This window comes from Gallinula chloropus (genome assembly GCF_964237585.1).
Source record: "Gallinula chloropus genome assembly, chromosome: 1".
In the NCBI taxonomy this organism is placed as follows: Eukaryota; Metazoa; Chordata; class Aves; order Gruiformes; family Rallidae; genus Gallinula; species Gallinula chloropus.
Window position 1 is genome coordinate 161,751,891 of NC_140085.1, and position 13,758 is coordinate 161,765,648.

Here is a 13,758-nt window from a genome sequence, read left to right on the forward strand (position 1 = left end):
GAAAACCCTGTCTTTCTGGATGAGAAGGTGTACAGAAGACTTGCTATGTCATGATGCCCAAGTATGAGTAAGTTTCAGATGATTAAAACTAAATAAAGTTTCTGCCCCCCATGCTTTACAGGATAAAATTTATTCCTTTGCTTTGTAAGTTTAATTTTGCAGATCACACAGTGGCCTGCCCACAGACCGATTAAATGAGTAACTTCAAATTAATTATCTCTTCCCATTTTTTTATGGAACTATTTGTTGAGGCTTACATTTTTTCCCAGGAGCATCTTAATATATCGGGGTAGATATTGCCATAACATTTTATAAAGCCCTCTTTTTGTCTATTTTGGCCATAGAACTGAATATATGGTAACCTGTTCCATAGCACCCCAGAGGGTTGTCCTAACTCTGGAGAACAATCTGGAGACCTCATCTTTAAAGAGTTTCTGACTACCAGACCATCACTAAATACTTTTCCCCCAGAAATTAGTATGAGAAATATGATTTGTACTTAAAGGGAGCACTGGAGTTTCCCAGAAGATGTGCAGCTGTGGAAAACTAGAAACCCAGGCTCTAAAGTTTAAATGCTCCTCTAACTGCAATGTATGAACTATTGTTTTTTATGAGGGGGTTTCAGATAATTTTGAACTAATTTAGGATTCATCTCTGTTGCTCTTTAGATATCGACTTGTCAAGGAAAAGCGTCAGAAAAAAAAAGATCAGGACTGGAAGAGCATCAACGTATGACAATTATTTTCTTTCCCATCCTACTATACATTAATGATTCTTTTGAACAAAGAACATAAAGATTAATAATATCATAGTATAATCATATCATATGCTTCACCTCCTGAAACCTTATTCAAGGAACGTTTTCTTAGGCTGCAGTGGGGTTTTGGATGTTATTCCCTCTCTGAAGCTGAATTTTCTCTATTCTGTTTTTTATGCTGTTCAGAGGTCCCTTGGACAATGTTCATGGTAAGCAATTTAGCTCTATTTACTTTCCATGCACAAAATAAATTACGCATGAATTTATTTGTATTGCATTATAAAGCATATTTGCCATTGTCTTGCAGTAAATTAATTATGCAGGCTTACTTCTTTGTCTTTATGTTAATCTTTAATCCAGTTAGATATCACATTATCACTTATCTCTACATTTTGTTGTAACCCCCCAAAAAATAATATCCAAGGGAGTCTTTGCAAAACATGATTTTAATCTTTTCTAAATCCTGTTTTGCTGTTCTTGGGTATAGCCAGTGATTTGTTGATACTAATCATGTAAAAAATCTCCAAGCATGTTTCAAACTATCTTCCACGCTGTGTTTCAGTAAAATTTATATCCATTAAATAATTTATTTCAATGCTAAGGACAGAACTTTGAGTCTCAAAGACATTTCAAAGAGGAACAGATTAGAAGAGCACTTTTTTAGCTGACAAATAGTGGTGTAGGTAGATGTGGTGGGTAAAACCAATATTAAAACCATAAAATGTTTAATTGCCCATACTGAAAGATGAGAATAAAGAAGAGAGGGAGGCAGGGCAAAAGAACAAAGGACAGAGTGGAAGGGAGAGCGACAGAAAAGGAAGGGAGAATAGGAGGGATCACATGTACATTTCTTGTTTTAATTGTTCAGTTGCTGCTCAGAAACATATAATTCCATTGATTTTCATCCTCGAATTTATTGCAGAATATTGGAATTTCCTGCTGTTAATTATCAACACAAGGTTGAAAAAGTTCTTTGCATTTACTTGGTGCTTCTGCAGGAAGTTTGCAAGCCTTAGCCAAAATTCTAATACCTTGCCTTTTCTCATTTAACAATTTCTCTTTAGGCCTAAAATTATTCTATTAATGTGATAGGATATACGATAAAAGGTTCATCTCCACAAACATGAAAGAGCACAGAGGAACAATAGCAAGCAGGGAAACCCTGATAACCTAATATGAGAAACAAGAACACTGATTCTGCTCCCCTGTGATGTTCAGCCTCATGGGCCAGGAACAACAACCATCACCATGAGTAAGTGGAAGAGATTCTCCAGATCACCTCAGAAACTGAGAGGGGTTGCTACGCAATGGGTATAGGACACATTATGAAATGCAGAGGAAGTGCTTTTTTGGGATGGTAAAGGACATATGGGACTCTTAGAGGAAGAATCAAAGGGGAATAAAAAGGAGGCATCAAGGTTGTTTGGGAAAGAAAAAACATGGAAAAATTGATGGATAAAGGGTGTCTCTGTGTAAACAGGCTGCTGATTGGTACAATTGTCCGACCATGATCTACACCTGACCACCAGTTTTTCATATTGAAGTACAATTCTGTTTTTTGGGGTTGAGATTGCATTTTGTATATTCTGTGTAGCTCTGTGTGTGTCTGAAGGTTTATGTGCCAGTGATACCATGACTGGGATCATGGATCAGAGGGCACCATACCAGCAACTTGAGCAGGGGAGGGTGTCTAAGCCAGACTAACCAGCAAGTTGGATAAGTCTTGGGAGTCATAAGTCTGGGCCAGACTAGATAATGTATACATGAAAGGGAAGATCTACAAGTTGGCTACTGTAGGCATTAGGAAGTCCAAATTAACTACTTGAGAGACTGTTGGATCAACTGATAAGCAAATTTGCATGTGTGTGTCTGTGCATGCATGCATCAGGTAACTGGAGCCAAAAATTTCCATAGGTCTGTTACTGGGTAAGCAGAATGTCTGATTAGGGGGAGTTACTGAGACAGTTACCCTGTCTCTTTGTGTTTGTCTGTATGCATGAAAGTTGACCTTTTTTTCCAAGAACTTGAACGTGGCTTTAGGCCTCAGTGACTCACACACCAAGATGCCTGCAGCTGAGGAGAAAGGGGGGTACAGGGACAAACTGAATGTCTAAGTCCAGTTATCGATGGGATCCACTAACAGACTTACATCTCGCAGTGCCATAGAGAAGAACAGAACAAGACTGTTGGTGCTGTTTGTGTTTGCATGAGTGCTATGTTTTCTGACTTAATCTATGTGTCTGGCTTTACTTATATGTGTACTGTATAGATGTGTTTGTGTATGACTATCAAGAACATGTGCTTATCCACTCTACTAGTGAAACTTGGAACAGGGAGCTGAAAAACCTTGCCTCTAGCCAGTTACCAAATTCAGCAATGACTAGTCTACTCACTATTTCATCCTAAATATCTACTTAATTATGCTATGATTATATTTTAAGATTTACTGTAACTGCTTCATATTTTCCCCCTCATACACATGCAAAAGGATTAGAAAAAATGAAAACAAAGTTTTATTTTCAATGACTTAAAAATACAAATATATATATATGATTTTCTCTATACAGAAAAAAAAGCCCACAGCTTCTTCATATTTTCCTTAAGCTCGGCCTTTCCTTGAATTCTATATAATAATTGTAGAAACAGTGCTGAAGTAGAAATCTTAATAAAATTGCAAGGAAGACAAAGAGATTATGCTTTTTGTAGCAGGATATGTACTTTTAATAATGCTTCAGCAGAAGGAAAATAAATTACTATCCAGGTGTTGAGTATATAAAAGGTCACAAACTAAAACGAGGGCAGGAGTTTAATAATAATGACAGTAAAAAGTAATGAATAATTAACACAGATTAAACAAAAGTACTTGAAATGGTTTGTTATGCAAATTTGCCTTGCAGATTGCAAGCATTTCTCATTAGGGATGTATGAAATGCTTCAGGGAAAGTGTTTGGAATTTGAACTGATTCTTCGCTACCTGAACCAAACCTGAAAAACTTTAGATATTTTTTAAATGGAGAAGATTCAATATTTCTTAATGTTTAATGCAGACTGGAGAAATGGCCTGACAAGTTCCTCAGGAAATTTAACAAAGAGAAGTGCGAAGTCCTGCAACAACTTAAACAACTTAAATACCAATGCATGGTAGAACCAATCCATCTGGAAATCAACTTTGCCAGAAAGGGCCTGCAGGTTCTGATACACATCAAGTTTGGCCTAACCCATCAATGTGGCCTTATTGCAAAGAAGGCTAACAGTATACTGCCAGGATAATGAGGGAGGTGATCCTTGCTTTCTATTCAACACCAGTGAGTCCACAATCTGGAGTACTGAGTCCAACTCTGTGTTCCTTGGTACAAGAAAGACATGGACCAAGGAGACCAACAAATATCCACAAGTATAAAGCATCCTTAAAAGCATGACCTATAGTCTTGAAATCTTTAGGTTTCCTATTTTGCAAGTAAATGTTATGACCGGACAGGTGCTTTGTAAAAGACACAACTTAAGTACAATGTTGCTGCAGTGTGATGGAATTGGCTGTAGTTTGACCATAATAGATTTTTCTGACAAATTTTATTGAGTAGCTTTCTTCCTAAAAGTGGATATTAACAAAGCTTGGGTTGTCATTCATTGGGTTGATGTCTATCTTGGCAGTCTCCTGGACACAAAACACAATTTTCTAATACGAAGGGGAAAAAACCAAACCAAACAAATATCCACACCCCCCCCAAAAAAACCCAAAAAAACCAAAAACCCCAACACAAAATACCCCAATCCAACAAACCAATCAAAAAAGCTCAAAGAAGTCTCAATTGGAAGTCCCAATAAGGCAGGTTTTAAATGAGTTGAAGCTATTTACAATTTATACAGTTACTAAAGGAAAGATCATGGCCATTTTTTTCAAGGACTTACACAGGAAACAGGCAGTTCCTTCCCTATATGGATCAGTATGATAATTCTGAGCACTGCTTGGTCTAGTTAGATGTTACCCATTGTATTTTTGGTATTAAAAATGTGGTATCTCAGTGTGCCTTACAGTAAGATTAGCCCTATCCATTTCACAGTTAACCAACTCAGTTCACCCTAACTTAGGGTATCATTAATAACGATGCCTGTATGTGAACTAGGTGTATTTAAATTCCACTTGCATTTAAAGGGGATGCTGGTAGTGAATCTAGTTAGCAAATCCAAGAGAGCTAATACAATCGACTATATATTATGAAGCCATCTACCTCACATTTCGATGCAAGTTAGTGTTGTGGTTTTGCATGACAAGGTTCTGGTGGAGAAGCACCTTTCTGCAAGAAGCACCTTTCCACACACCCATCTGAGTAAACACCAGCTAACACGAGGCTGAATTCATTGTTGACCAAGCCGAAGCCAATCAGCAATGGTCATAGCGACTCTGTGAATCACATCTAGAAGAAAAAACCTGCAAGCAGCCACTTTTTTTTCCACTAGAGAAAGGAATGAGAAGATGTACGAAGCTCTGCAGACACTAGGGTCGGTGAAGAAGAGGAGGAGAAGGTGCCCTAGGTGCTGGAGAGAAAGATTCCTCTGCAGCCCGTGGAGAAACCCATGGTAGAGCAGGTGGAGACATATGGAAGATGCTGTGACTGATGTTGGAGCAAGCCCCTGGGGCCCAAGGAGAGAGACAGAGAGACAGCGAGAGGGAGAGAGATGCACACCAGAGCAGCTTTTTTGTGGGGGTTGTTGTGACTCTGTGGAGGACCAGGCCGGAGCAGCCTGGGCCTGAGAGACTCATAGACATTCTATGATTTTATCACTGCACCCCATAGAAGTGACCCACTCCGGGGCAGCTGGTGAAGAGCTGAAGCCCTGTGGAAAAGGACTCATGGGGAAGTTTGTGGAGGCCTGTCTCCCATGGGTGGGACCCCATGCTGCAGCAGGGGAAGAGTGTGAGGAATGCCACCCCTGGCTAAGAAGAACAACTCATGAGGAACTGACTGAAATCCTCATTTCCCCATTCCCCATCCCCCATCCCGTGCCACAGTGAGGGGGTGAAGGGAGAGAAAATATTAATAAAGTTAAGTCTGATAAGAAGGGAGGTGTGGGGTGAGGTGCTTTAAGATCTGGTTGCACTTCTCATTATCCAACTCTGGTTTCACTGTATGTGTAGTGTAATAAATTAAGAGACTTTTCTTTCCTTTATTCTGTATTGAGTCTGTTTAGCCCATGACACTAATTGAGGAATGATCTTTCCCTGTCCTTATCTCAACTCCTATGCTTCTCAATGTACATTTTCTCTCCTGTCCAGCTACAAAGGGGAGTGATAGAGTGAGTTTGGTGGGCATCTGGCCTCCATTCAGTGTCAAACTGCCACAGTTAGTGGTATGAATCTGGAACTAATGGTCTTGCTAAATTTGGTTTGTTGAATAACCCCTTGCATGTAATGGGTTACATTATAGTTTTGTATGTTAAACTTGGAGGAATTGAAGCCACAAGGAACTAGGCTTACATTAATTTTGTGAACTATACATAAGCACTTATTCACTGTCTCACTTGATGTCCTTTTTACAAGTTCCCTCTATAGAGAGACAAGTTAACTCAAAGCAATTTCAGTTTTAGGCAAGATAATTTTTTTCTTTAGATGCCCACAGACTCACACTGGCTTGCTGAGGGTAACTAGAGGTTTAATTTGATTTTTCAGCATATAGTCTAGATTTAAGTAGTTTAAAATCAAGTCAGTAACAGTTTATGTACATTTTTGCCTTCAAATTAACACATATCTTTGTATTTTAGTGTGATATTGTATGTTTTACTAGGGTTAGTGGACTTGTTTTGATATTGATATTACTTAGGTAGACATAAATTTGGAATTGAATGTTTTAGCAGAGGTTCATCATTACTTTCTGGGATTAATCTTCTGTTGAACCACAATTCACTTACTATATTTTTAAAAGCAGGGGTAGATAAAGTTTAAACTTTTATTCTTAGATTGTGATTTTACTTAATTTCATTGCATACAATTGTTTTGGATTTTTTTTTCTCGGTATTAATTTAGAAAAAAAACCACATACAAACCAAAACCACAAAACAATGTAAATTGCAGATATGCTTATAAAATAAAAGTGCAAATATTTTAATGAAGAAAATCAATGAAGCAAGCATGACAATTAACTATACTGGTTACCAGCCAGCACTTGTACTGGCACATACCAGAGTAAATGTGAAATTACTTTGCACACTGGCAGAATGTAGCAAACTACATTTGTACAGAGCGTCATGGGCATATCCTCATATTGATGAAATTTTACCATAAAACACAGAAAGTAATCGAAGGGCAAAGTAAAAGAGCTCAAAATAGCTGAAAATTTTGAAAGTATGTAATAGTGTTTAACTCATTATTAATTTACTATTTTTCATGAGACTAGAACTTATAAATTAAAACATGCATGGTAAATTCAGAAAGTATGCACAGAGTTTCTCACTTGGATTCTTCACATTTTAATACAAAAAGTTTGTCCATAGCAAGTTCTGAAAGGCTGGTGTTACAGGATTGCACACTCATCCTTTCTGTTTGCTTGCTAACCTTGTAAGTCAAAGTGTTGTTTCGTGGTGTAAGAGATGAAGAAATCTGAAATGGAAAAAAAAAAAAAAAACCAAACCCACGCTTATTTCTGCCCAGGACTTTTATCTAGACAGGAAGTGTTGTGATTTTTAATAGTAACTGTCTTACAGATCTTGGTAAATACCTGTTCTTTCTATTCATCTAATTTAAAGTAAATGGTAAGTACAACTCATAGCCATGATTTTATTCTGCTTTTAGTAAATCTCTAGCTATCCAAATCAATCTCAATTTCTTTATAAACTGTGGCTTTAAGCACTCTATTTCAATTATTTCATCTGAAATTATATTCCATGACTGGGGAAAAAATGGTATTTTATCCAAGGTATTTCTACTTTCTTGCTTTATGACCTCTGTGTCATTTTGTCCCAGTTTTTCCATTTGTACCACAAGGATACTAATTCTAATATTTCCTTGTCTATTGACATAATGCATGAAGAATGACATGGGGGAGAGAAAGGTTTGGACAGCTGAACTAATTAAAGTGCTTCAAATGCTGGCTGAGTGAAGTATTACCAATACATGCATCGCCATCTGCTTGCTTATTGATCTTACTAGTAACCCCATTATTGTGTTTTCAAAATCACTTGTGAACAATAGTAATGTTTGTTTCTGTACATATTTGCACAATAATAAGTTTAACAAAGCATGTTTCTTGTTATCCCAGCTAATACTTCAGTAATTTGGTGTACTGTTATCTTGGGGAAAAAAAAAATCTCCCCCACTCCTCCATTTTTCATGTTCAGTATTACCAAAGGCTATTTGGTGCTTGAAGTATCTATGGAGCTTTCTATTTACTTTATCTCCCAGTCTGTTAATTTAGTCTACTTTATCTTCTTGGTCTATCTTTGTTGGTCTTTTTTAACTAGTGCTTGCTTGGATGGCAGCTTTGCCCTTAGGCAAGGGTTTGATGAACTAGTGAATGGGCATAATGCCATCCAAACAGATGCAATTGATAGAAAATATTCAGCCAACAGGCTCTATGTATGTATCAAATATATTTGTAAAGACCAAGATTATAATCTGGAAATTTTCAAATAAGTGCTTGCACTATGTATATCTGTACGAAGGATCTGCCTTTGCTTATGTAGTCCTGTATTTTACTTGGGCACTTTGTTTCCAAGAAAATAAATAATACCTTTTGAAGTCACACAGACAAGTATTTTATAATGTTAAAAATAAAAATCAATGTGCTAGTAGAGCAAAAGGATTCCCCCTCTTTTTCTCTGGGTAAGAAATTTCATGCAGTGTGCCAAAGCTCATTTCTAAACCTTAGTTTCCTGTAATAGCAAGTTGCATAAGTTTCAAGCATTAACATTGGCATTCATCTCACTTAATTTTAGGCATCAAAAAGTTAACCTTATTTTTTAGATTAGTTATACAAAATCTTTTTATATTCAAAGGGAAAAAAAAAACTTTCTCCAGATGGCAGTTCAACCTAACTATCGTAGCTGTCTAATGTGGAAAAGAATACTTTACCTCCTAGAGTATCCTATCATTTCTCTTCACTGTTGCTATGGTCTTTACAAGTAAAATGAGGCAAAACCTTGGGCTACTAGAGCTATAATATAATAAATAAATATGTAAATGAAATTGATTGGAATAACCATATCAAATAAAATATTATACAATGTGATATGCCTATCAAATGTAAGCAATTTTGTTAAATGAGTACTATTTTTAACAAAAAATGAAATTAAAATTTACGGTACAAACAAAAAAATGAAGTTTGATTTACTTCAAATATGAAATATCTGAAGTTTGAAGTGGTAACAGCATTCTCAATTATTATATAAGCTTTTTTTATTCTTTTTGATAAGTAAATATAGAAATATATGGATGGATGGATGGATGGATGGATGGATGGATGGCTATTAATGTATATTTATTTATCCATCTATACATCCTCACAAGGGGGCGTCCAAAAATGGTTCACCAAAAGTATGTTGCTCATGGCCATATCCAGTCTGGTTTTGATTAACTCCAAGGATGGAAACTCCATAACCTCTCCAAGAAACCTATTGCAATGTTTTATGAATCTCATAGTAAAAACATGGTTTATTGTATCTTTAAATGGATGCATTGGGTTTGTGTGGAAAGGTTTTTGTAGGGGGAGTGGAGATGGGGCTACAAGTGTGGCTTCTGTGCAAAGCAGATAAAAGCTTCTTCCAGACCAGCTCCAAGACAGACCTGATGCTGGCCAAAGCCAAGCAATCAGTGATGGTCATAGTGCTTTGGGGAAAAGATAAGAAGGGGAAAAAAGCCAACAAAACCCCCCTAGGAACAGTATTTTCAACCAGAGAAAGGGATAAGAACATATGAAAAAACATTCTGTAGACACCAAGGTCAGTGAAGAAGGAAAAGGAGGAGAAGGTGCTCCAGGCACCACAGCAGACATTCACCTGCAGCGTATGGAAAAGGAGTTTTTGACCACATTGGACCAGTCTGTTCCTGAAGGACTGCTCCCTGTGGAAGAGACTCATGCTGGAACAGTTCTTGAAGTGCAGCCAGTGTGAGGGACCCCAGACTGGAACAAGTGAAGAGTGTGAGGAGTTCTCCCCCTGAGAAGCAAGGAGACAGAGAGACAGCATGTTAAGAACTTTTCACAATCCCTATTCCCCATTTCTCTGTTCTTCTGAGATGGGTAGGAGGTAGAGAAATCACAAGTGAAGATAAGCCTGTTATGAAAGCAGGAGTGGGGGAAAAGGTGTTTTAAGATTTAGGTTTATTTCTCACTACTCTCTTTTTCTTGCTACCATGTTTGATTTTTTTTTTTTTAATACTGGTTTTCCCGTGACAGTATTTGCTGAATGATCTTTTCCTGTCCCTTTCTCAAATCACAAGGCTTTCATCATATTTTCTCTCCCCATCCAGTTGAGGAAGGGGAGTGATAGAATAGCCTTCATGGGCACCTGGCCTCCAGACAGGTTCAACCCACCAAAGTGGAATTCCTGTGCTTCAATTTGTACTATTCCCTGTTGTCTTTTCACTAGGCATCATTGAGAAGTATCAGGTGTACTTTCCCCAATTATGTATTTAGACATACTGATAAGATCCCCCTGAGCCTTTACCAGGCCTAAAAAAACCCACAGCTGTCTCAGACTCTTTCCATATAACAGGTGATCTATTTCCTTCATTATCTGTGTGGTCATTCTGTAGATTCACTCAAGTCTGTCTCCCTTTTACCAGGCAGCCTAGAACTGGACAGAAGGCTCCAAATAATGATCTCGCCAGCGCTAAACAGAGAGGATCCTCTCCCTTGATCTGTTGGAGAATTTCTTCTTAATGTAACCCAGCTTGCTGTTGGTCTTATTTGCCACAAAAGAATGTTGCTAGCTGTTTTTCAACTTTTTGTCCACCAGAACCCCCAGGTCATCACTGCAAAGTTTCTTTCTAGGAAGCCAATTTCATGCTTCTCCTGGAAGCTAATGTTTTTCCTCTCTAGGGGCAGGATTTTGCATTTCCCTTTATTTAACTTCATTAGATACCTGTCAGATCATTTCTCCAGCCTGTCAAACTCCACTTGAATAGCAATAGAAACATCCATTATAAATACCACTCACAGAATCATAGAATGGTTTGGGTTGGAAGGGACCTTAGAGATCATCTTGTTCCAACTCCCCTGCTATGGGCAGGGCACTCCTCTAAGTTTTGTATCATCTGCAGATGATCTTTTCTGAGCATGTTCTTTATCCCATCATCCAGATCATTAGTGGAGATGCTGAACACCATTGACCTTGGTATTTACCCCTGAGTATATCTACAGTGACTGGCCTCCATGCTCTTGCTATCAATTTGTCAAGCCTGGAGGTTTTCATTCTAATTTCCACTCATTTAACAATGAATCAATTTGTCAATGACAATATTATGAGAGGTACTGCTGAAAGCTTTGTTAAAATTCATATAACCAATAAGATAATTGATATTCAATATATAAGCACTTCAGAGATGCACTGTGTCATGCTGATTTCCCAGAGAAAGCATGAAAGCTTTCCTCATAATGTTGTCCTGTTGGGGACAACATATCCTTATTTGTGTGCATACACTCAATGTTGTCTCTCTTCAGTGTTGGTTGTGGGATTTTTTAAATTATTATCAGGATCTTTTTTGTCCACTGCATCCTTCAACCTTTGCTTGCCAACCGAGTCCACTGCTTCCTCACTTGACTGTGAGTCATCTCTCTCCCTGAATGTGTCTTGTTCACAGTTTTCATCATCAGGTTGACAAGGTTCATAAAATAGCTTTTTTCCCCACTTCTAGACACACAGCTGAATTCAGTCATAAGGATGGACTCTTCATCAGGAACACAGACATCTAAATTTAGACTCCCAATTTTATAAATTTACAAGTAAAATTGTGGTCCAATTTCTTAGCAAGTATTACTTTACTGTAGGCTGTGTAGTAATCCAGCTTCAGCTGAAACTGACTATATTGACTATCTCCATTAATTATAAGGAGGCTTGAGAGACCTGGATATCATGCAGAATCCTATATTCAGTGTTCTCTTTAGGTGTCCTTTGGCATGCAGAGCCATCTGGAGTGTCCTAAATTATCCTTCTTGACCTCCAGCTACAAGCCCAGAAGCGTGTTGGTGAATTCTGTATATTCTGTGTCAAATCTGTTCCGATTTCTCAGATATCCTGGGGACCTTGGAAAAAACTTGCCTTAAGGTAACTGGTTTGAGCTGTTAGAGACCTAAATCCCACTCTAAATATTTTCAAGGGCCATAAGAACTGTAGTAGAGCATTGTGCTATTATTATCCTTGCACTGAGAAAGGAATTAGGAGAAATAAGTTGTCCTTTATATTGTTTTGTGCAGATATTTTTCCAATCAGGCATAAGGACTGTTCCAAAGCAGACACAGATTTGAAATTGCTTGCTTTACCAATGAAGGATCTTGATGCTACATGCACTCTGTAGCATGGATTGAGAGGCATGGAAAAAAAAACTGCTCTAAGTATAAGACCCTGTCATAGGCATTTGGCTGCAACAAAGCATGAAAGAAATAGGTAATATGAAATCGTAAGAAAATGGGCTTTATAAGTCCTATGGCATAGACAAGAGCATTTACTTTTTTAATAGGAAGTCTTATAATTATAAAAATATTACCAAGCAATATAAAAGAAACACATACATAAATTTCATTTTTGCTTTCTAAGTGAAAAATTAAATATAGTTTATTAATCATGCTATAGGTTAACACGTGCCTGACATTTTAAAGCCTTAAACCTCTTTTAAGGCCCGTTTCAGTATTTGATATTTTTATTAGCTTGTAGTTGGTAGGAGGACAGCTGCTGCTCTCAGTCAGTCAGTGAGGAATGAAGTGACAGCAACAGCAAGTACTATGGCCATGCGCTACTCTGAGGTGGACAGGGGGATCCCAGAGCTGAGGACACCCAAGGCAGAGTGGAGAGAGACATCAGGATCTGGCAGCTCTTGCCAATGAGGCTGACATGGCTTTGGTACTGCCAGGAGCAACCACGAGATTTACACAGCCTCAAGGAGTGACAGTGACTGACAGCATGGTGACCAAAGTGGGGCACGTCAGTGAGTGCAGGAGAGGGACGGAAAGAGCCTTTCAATCTGCTTGTAGGCCCACAGCCCAGGTAAGTGCTGTGGGTCTTTGACAAAATTATAGGCACTCACCTCAGAGCTAAAACCAGTGTTCTGAAAGAGAACATCTCTCCTGATATGTCTGATGCATTCACCCAAAATGAAGTGGTAAGGAAGTAGACATTAGTACAGGTGGTAGGCTGCAGCAAGTGCCAAGACCCTTTTACTGACGAAGAAGTAAATAACTGCACAAGGTGCGCACCAGTTGATGATCTGCTACATCAGTTGCAGGAAACAGTGAAAAGGCTGCAGAATATTACAGAAGTCGAGACAGTGATAGATATGTGGCTTCATAATCAAGTTGCAATAGCAGTCATCACTGGGAATGAGGCTTCTTCGACCATGGTGGCACACTAAAGCAGAACTCTGCTTCAGTTCCCTCCCACCGGCTTCACAACCAAAACCAAGTATGAAGCTTTAATGGCTAAAGACACCCATGAGCAAGGTCTGCAAGGAGAAACTGTACCAACAGCACACAGTGGATACCATAAAAAGAAACAATAAGTTCTCATAGTGGGTGACTCTCTGTTAAGGGGAACTGAGGTGCCCACCTGCTGACCTGACAGGGAGTCACGAGAGCCATGCTTGCTTCCAGGAACCAAGATCTAAGACATTACAGAAAGAGTGCCATAATTTGGCAAGACCACAGAGTTCTAGCCACTGCTATCCTTTCATTTGGGCATGGATGATACTGCAAACCAGAACCTGGGCTGAAACAACGAGGACTATAAAGCCCTGGGGATGCAAGTGAAAAACATCGGTGTCAAATCTTTCCTCCTGTTCCACCAGTTGGAAGGGGACA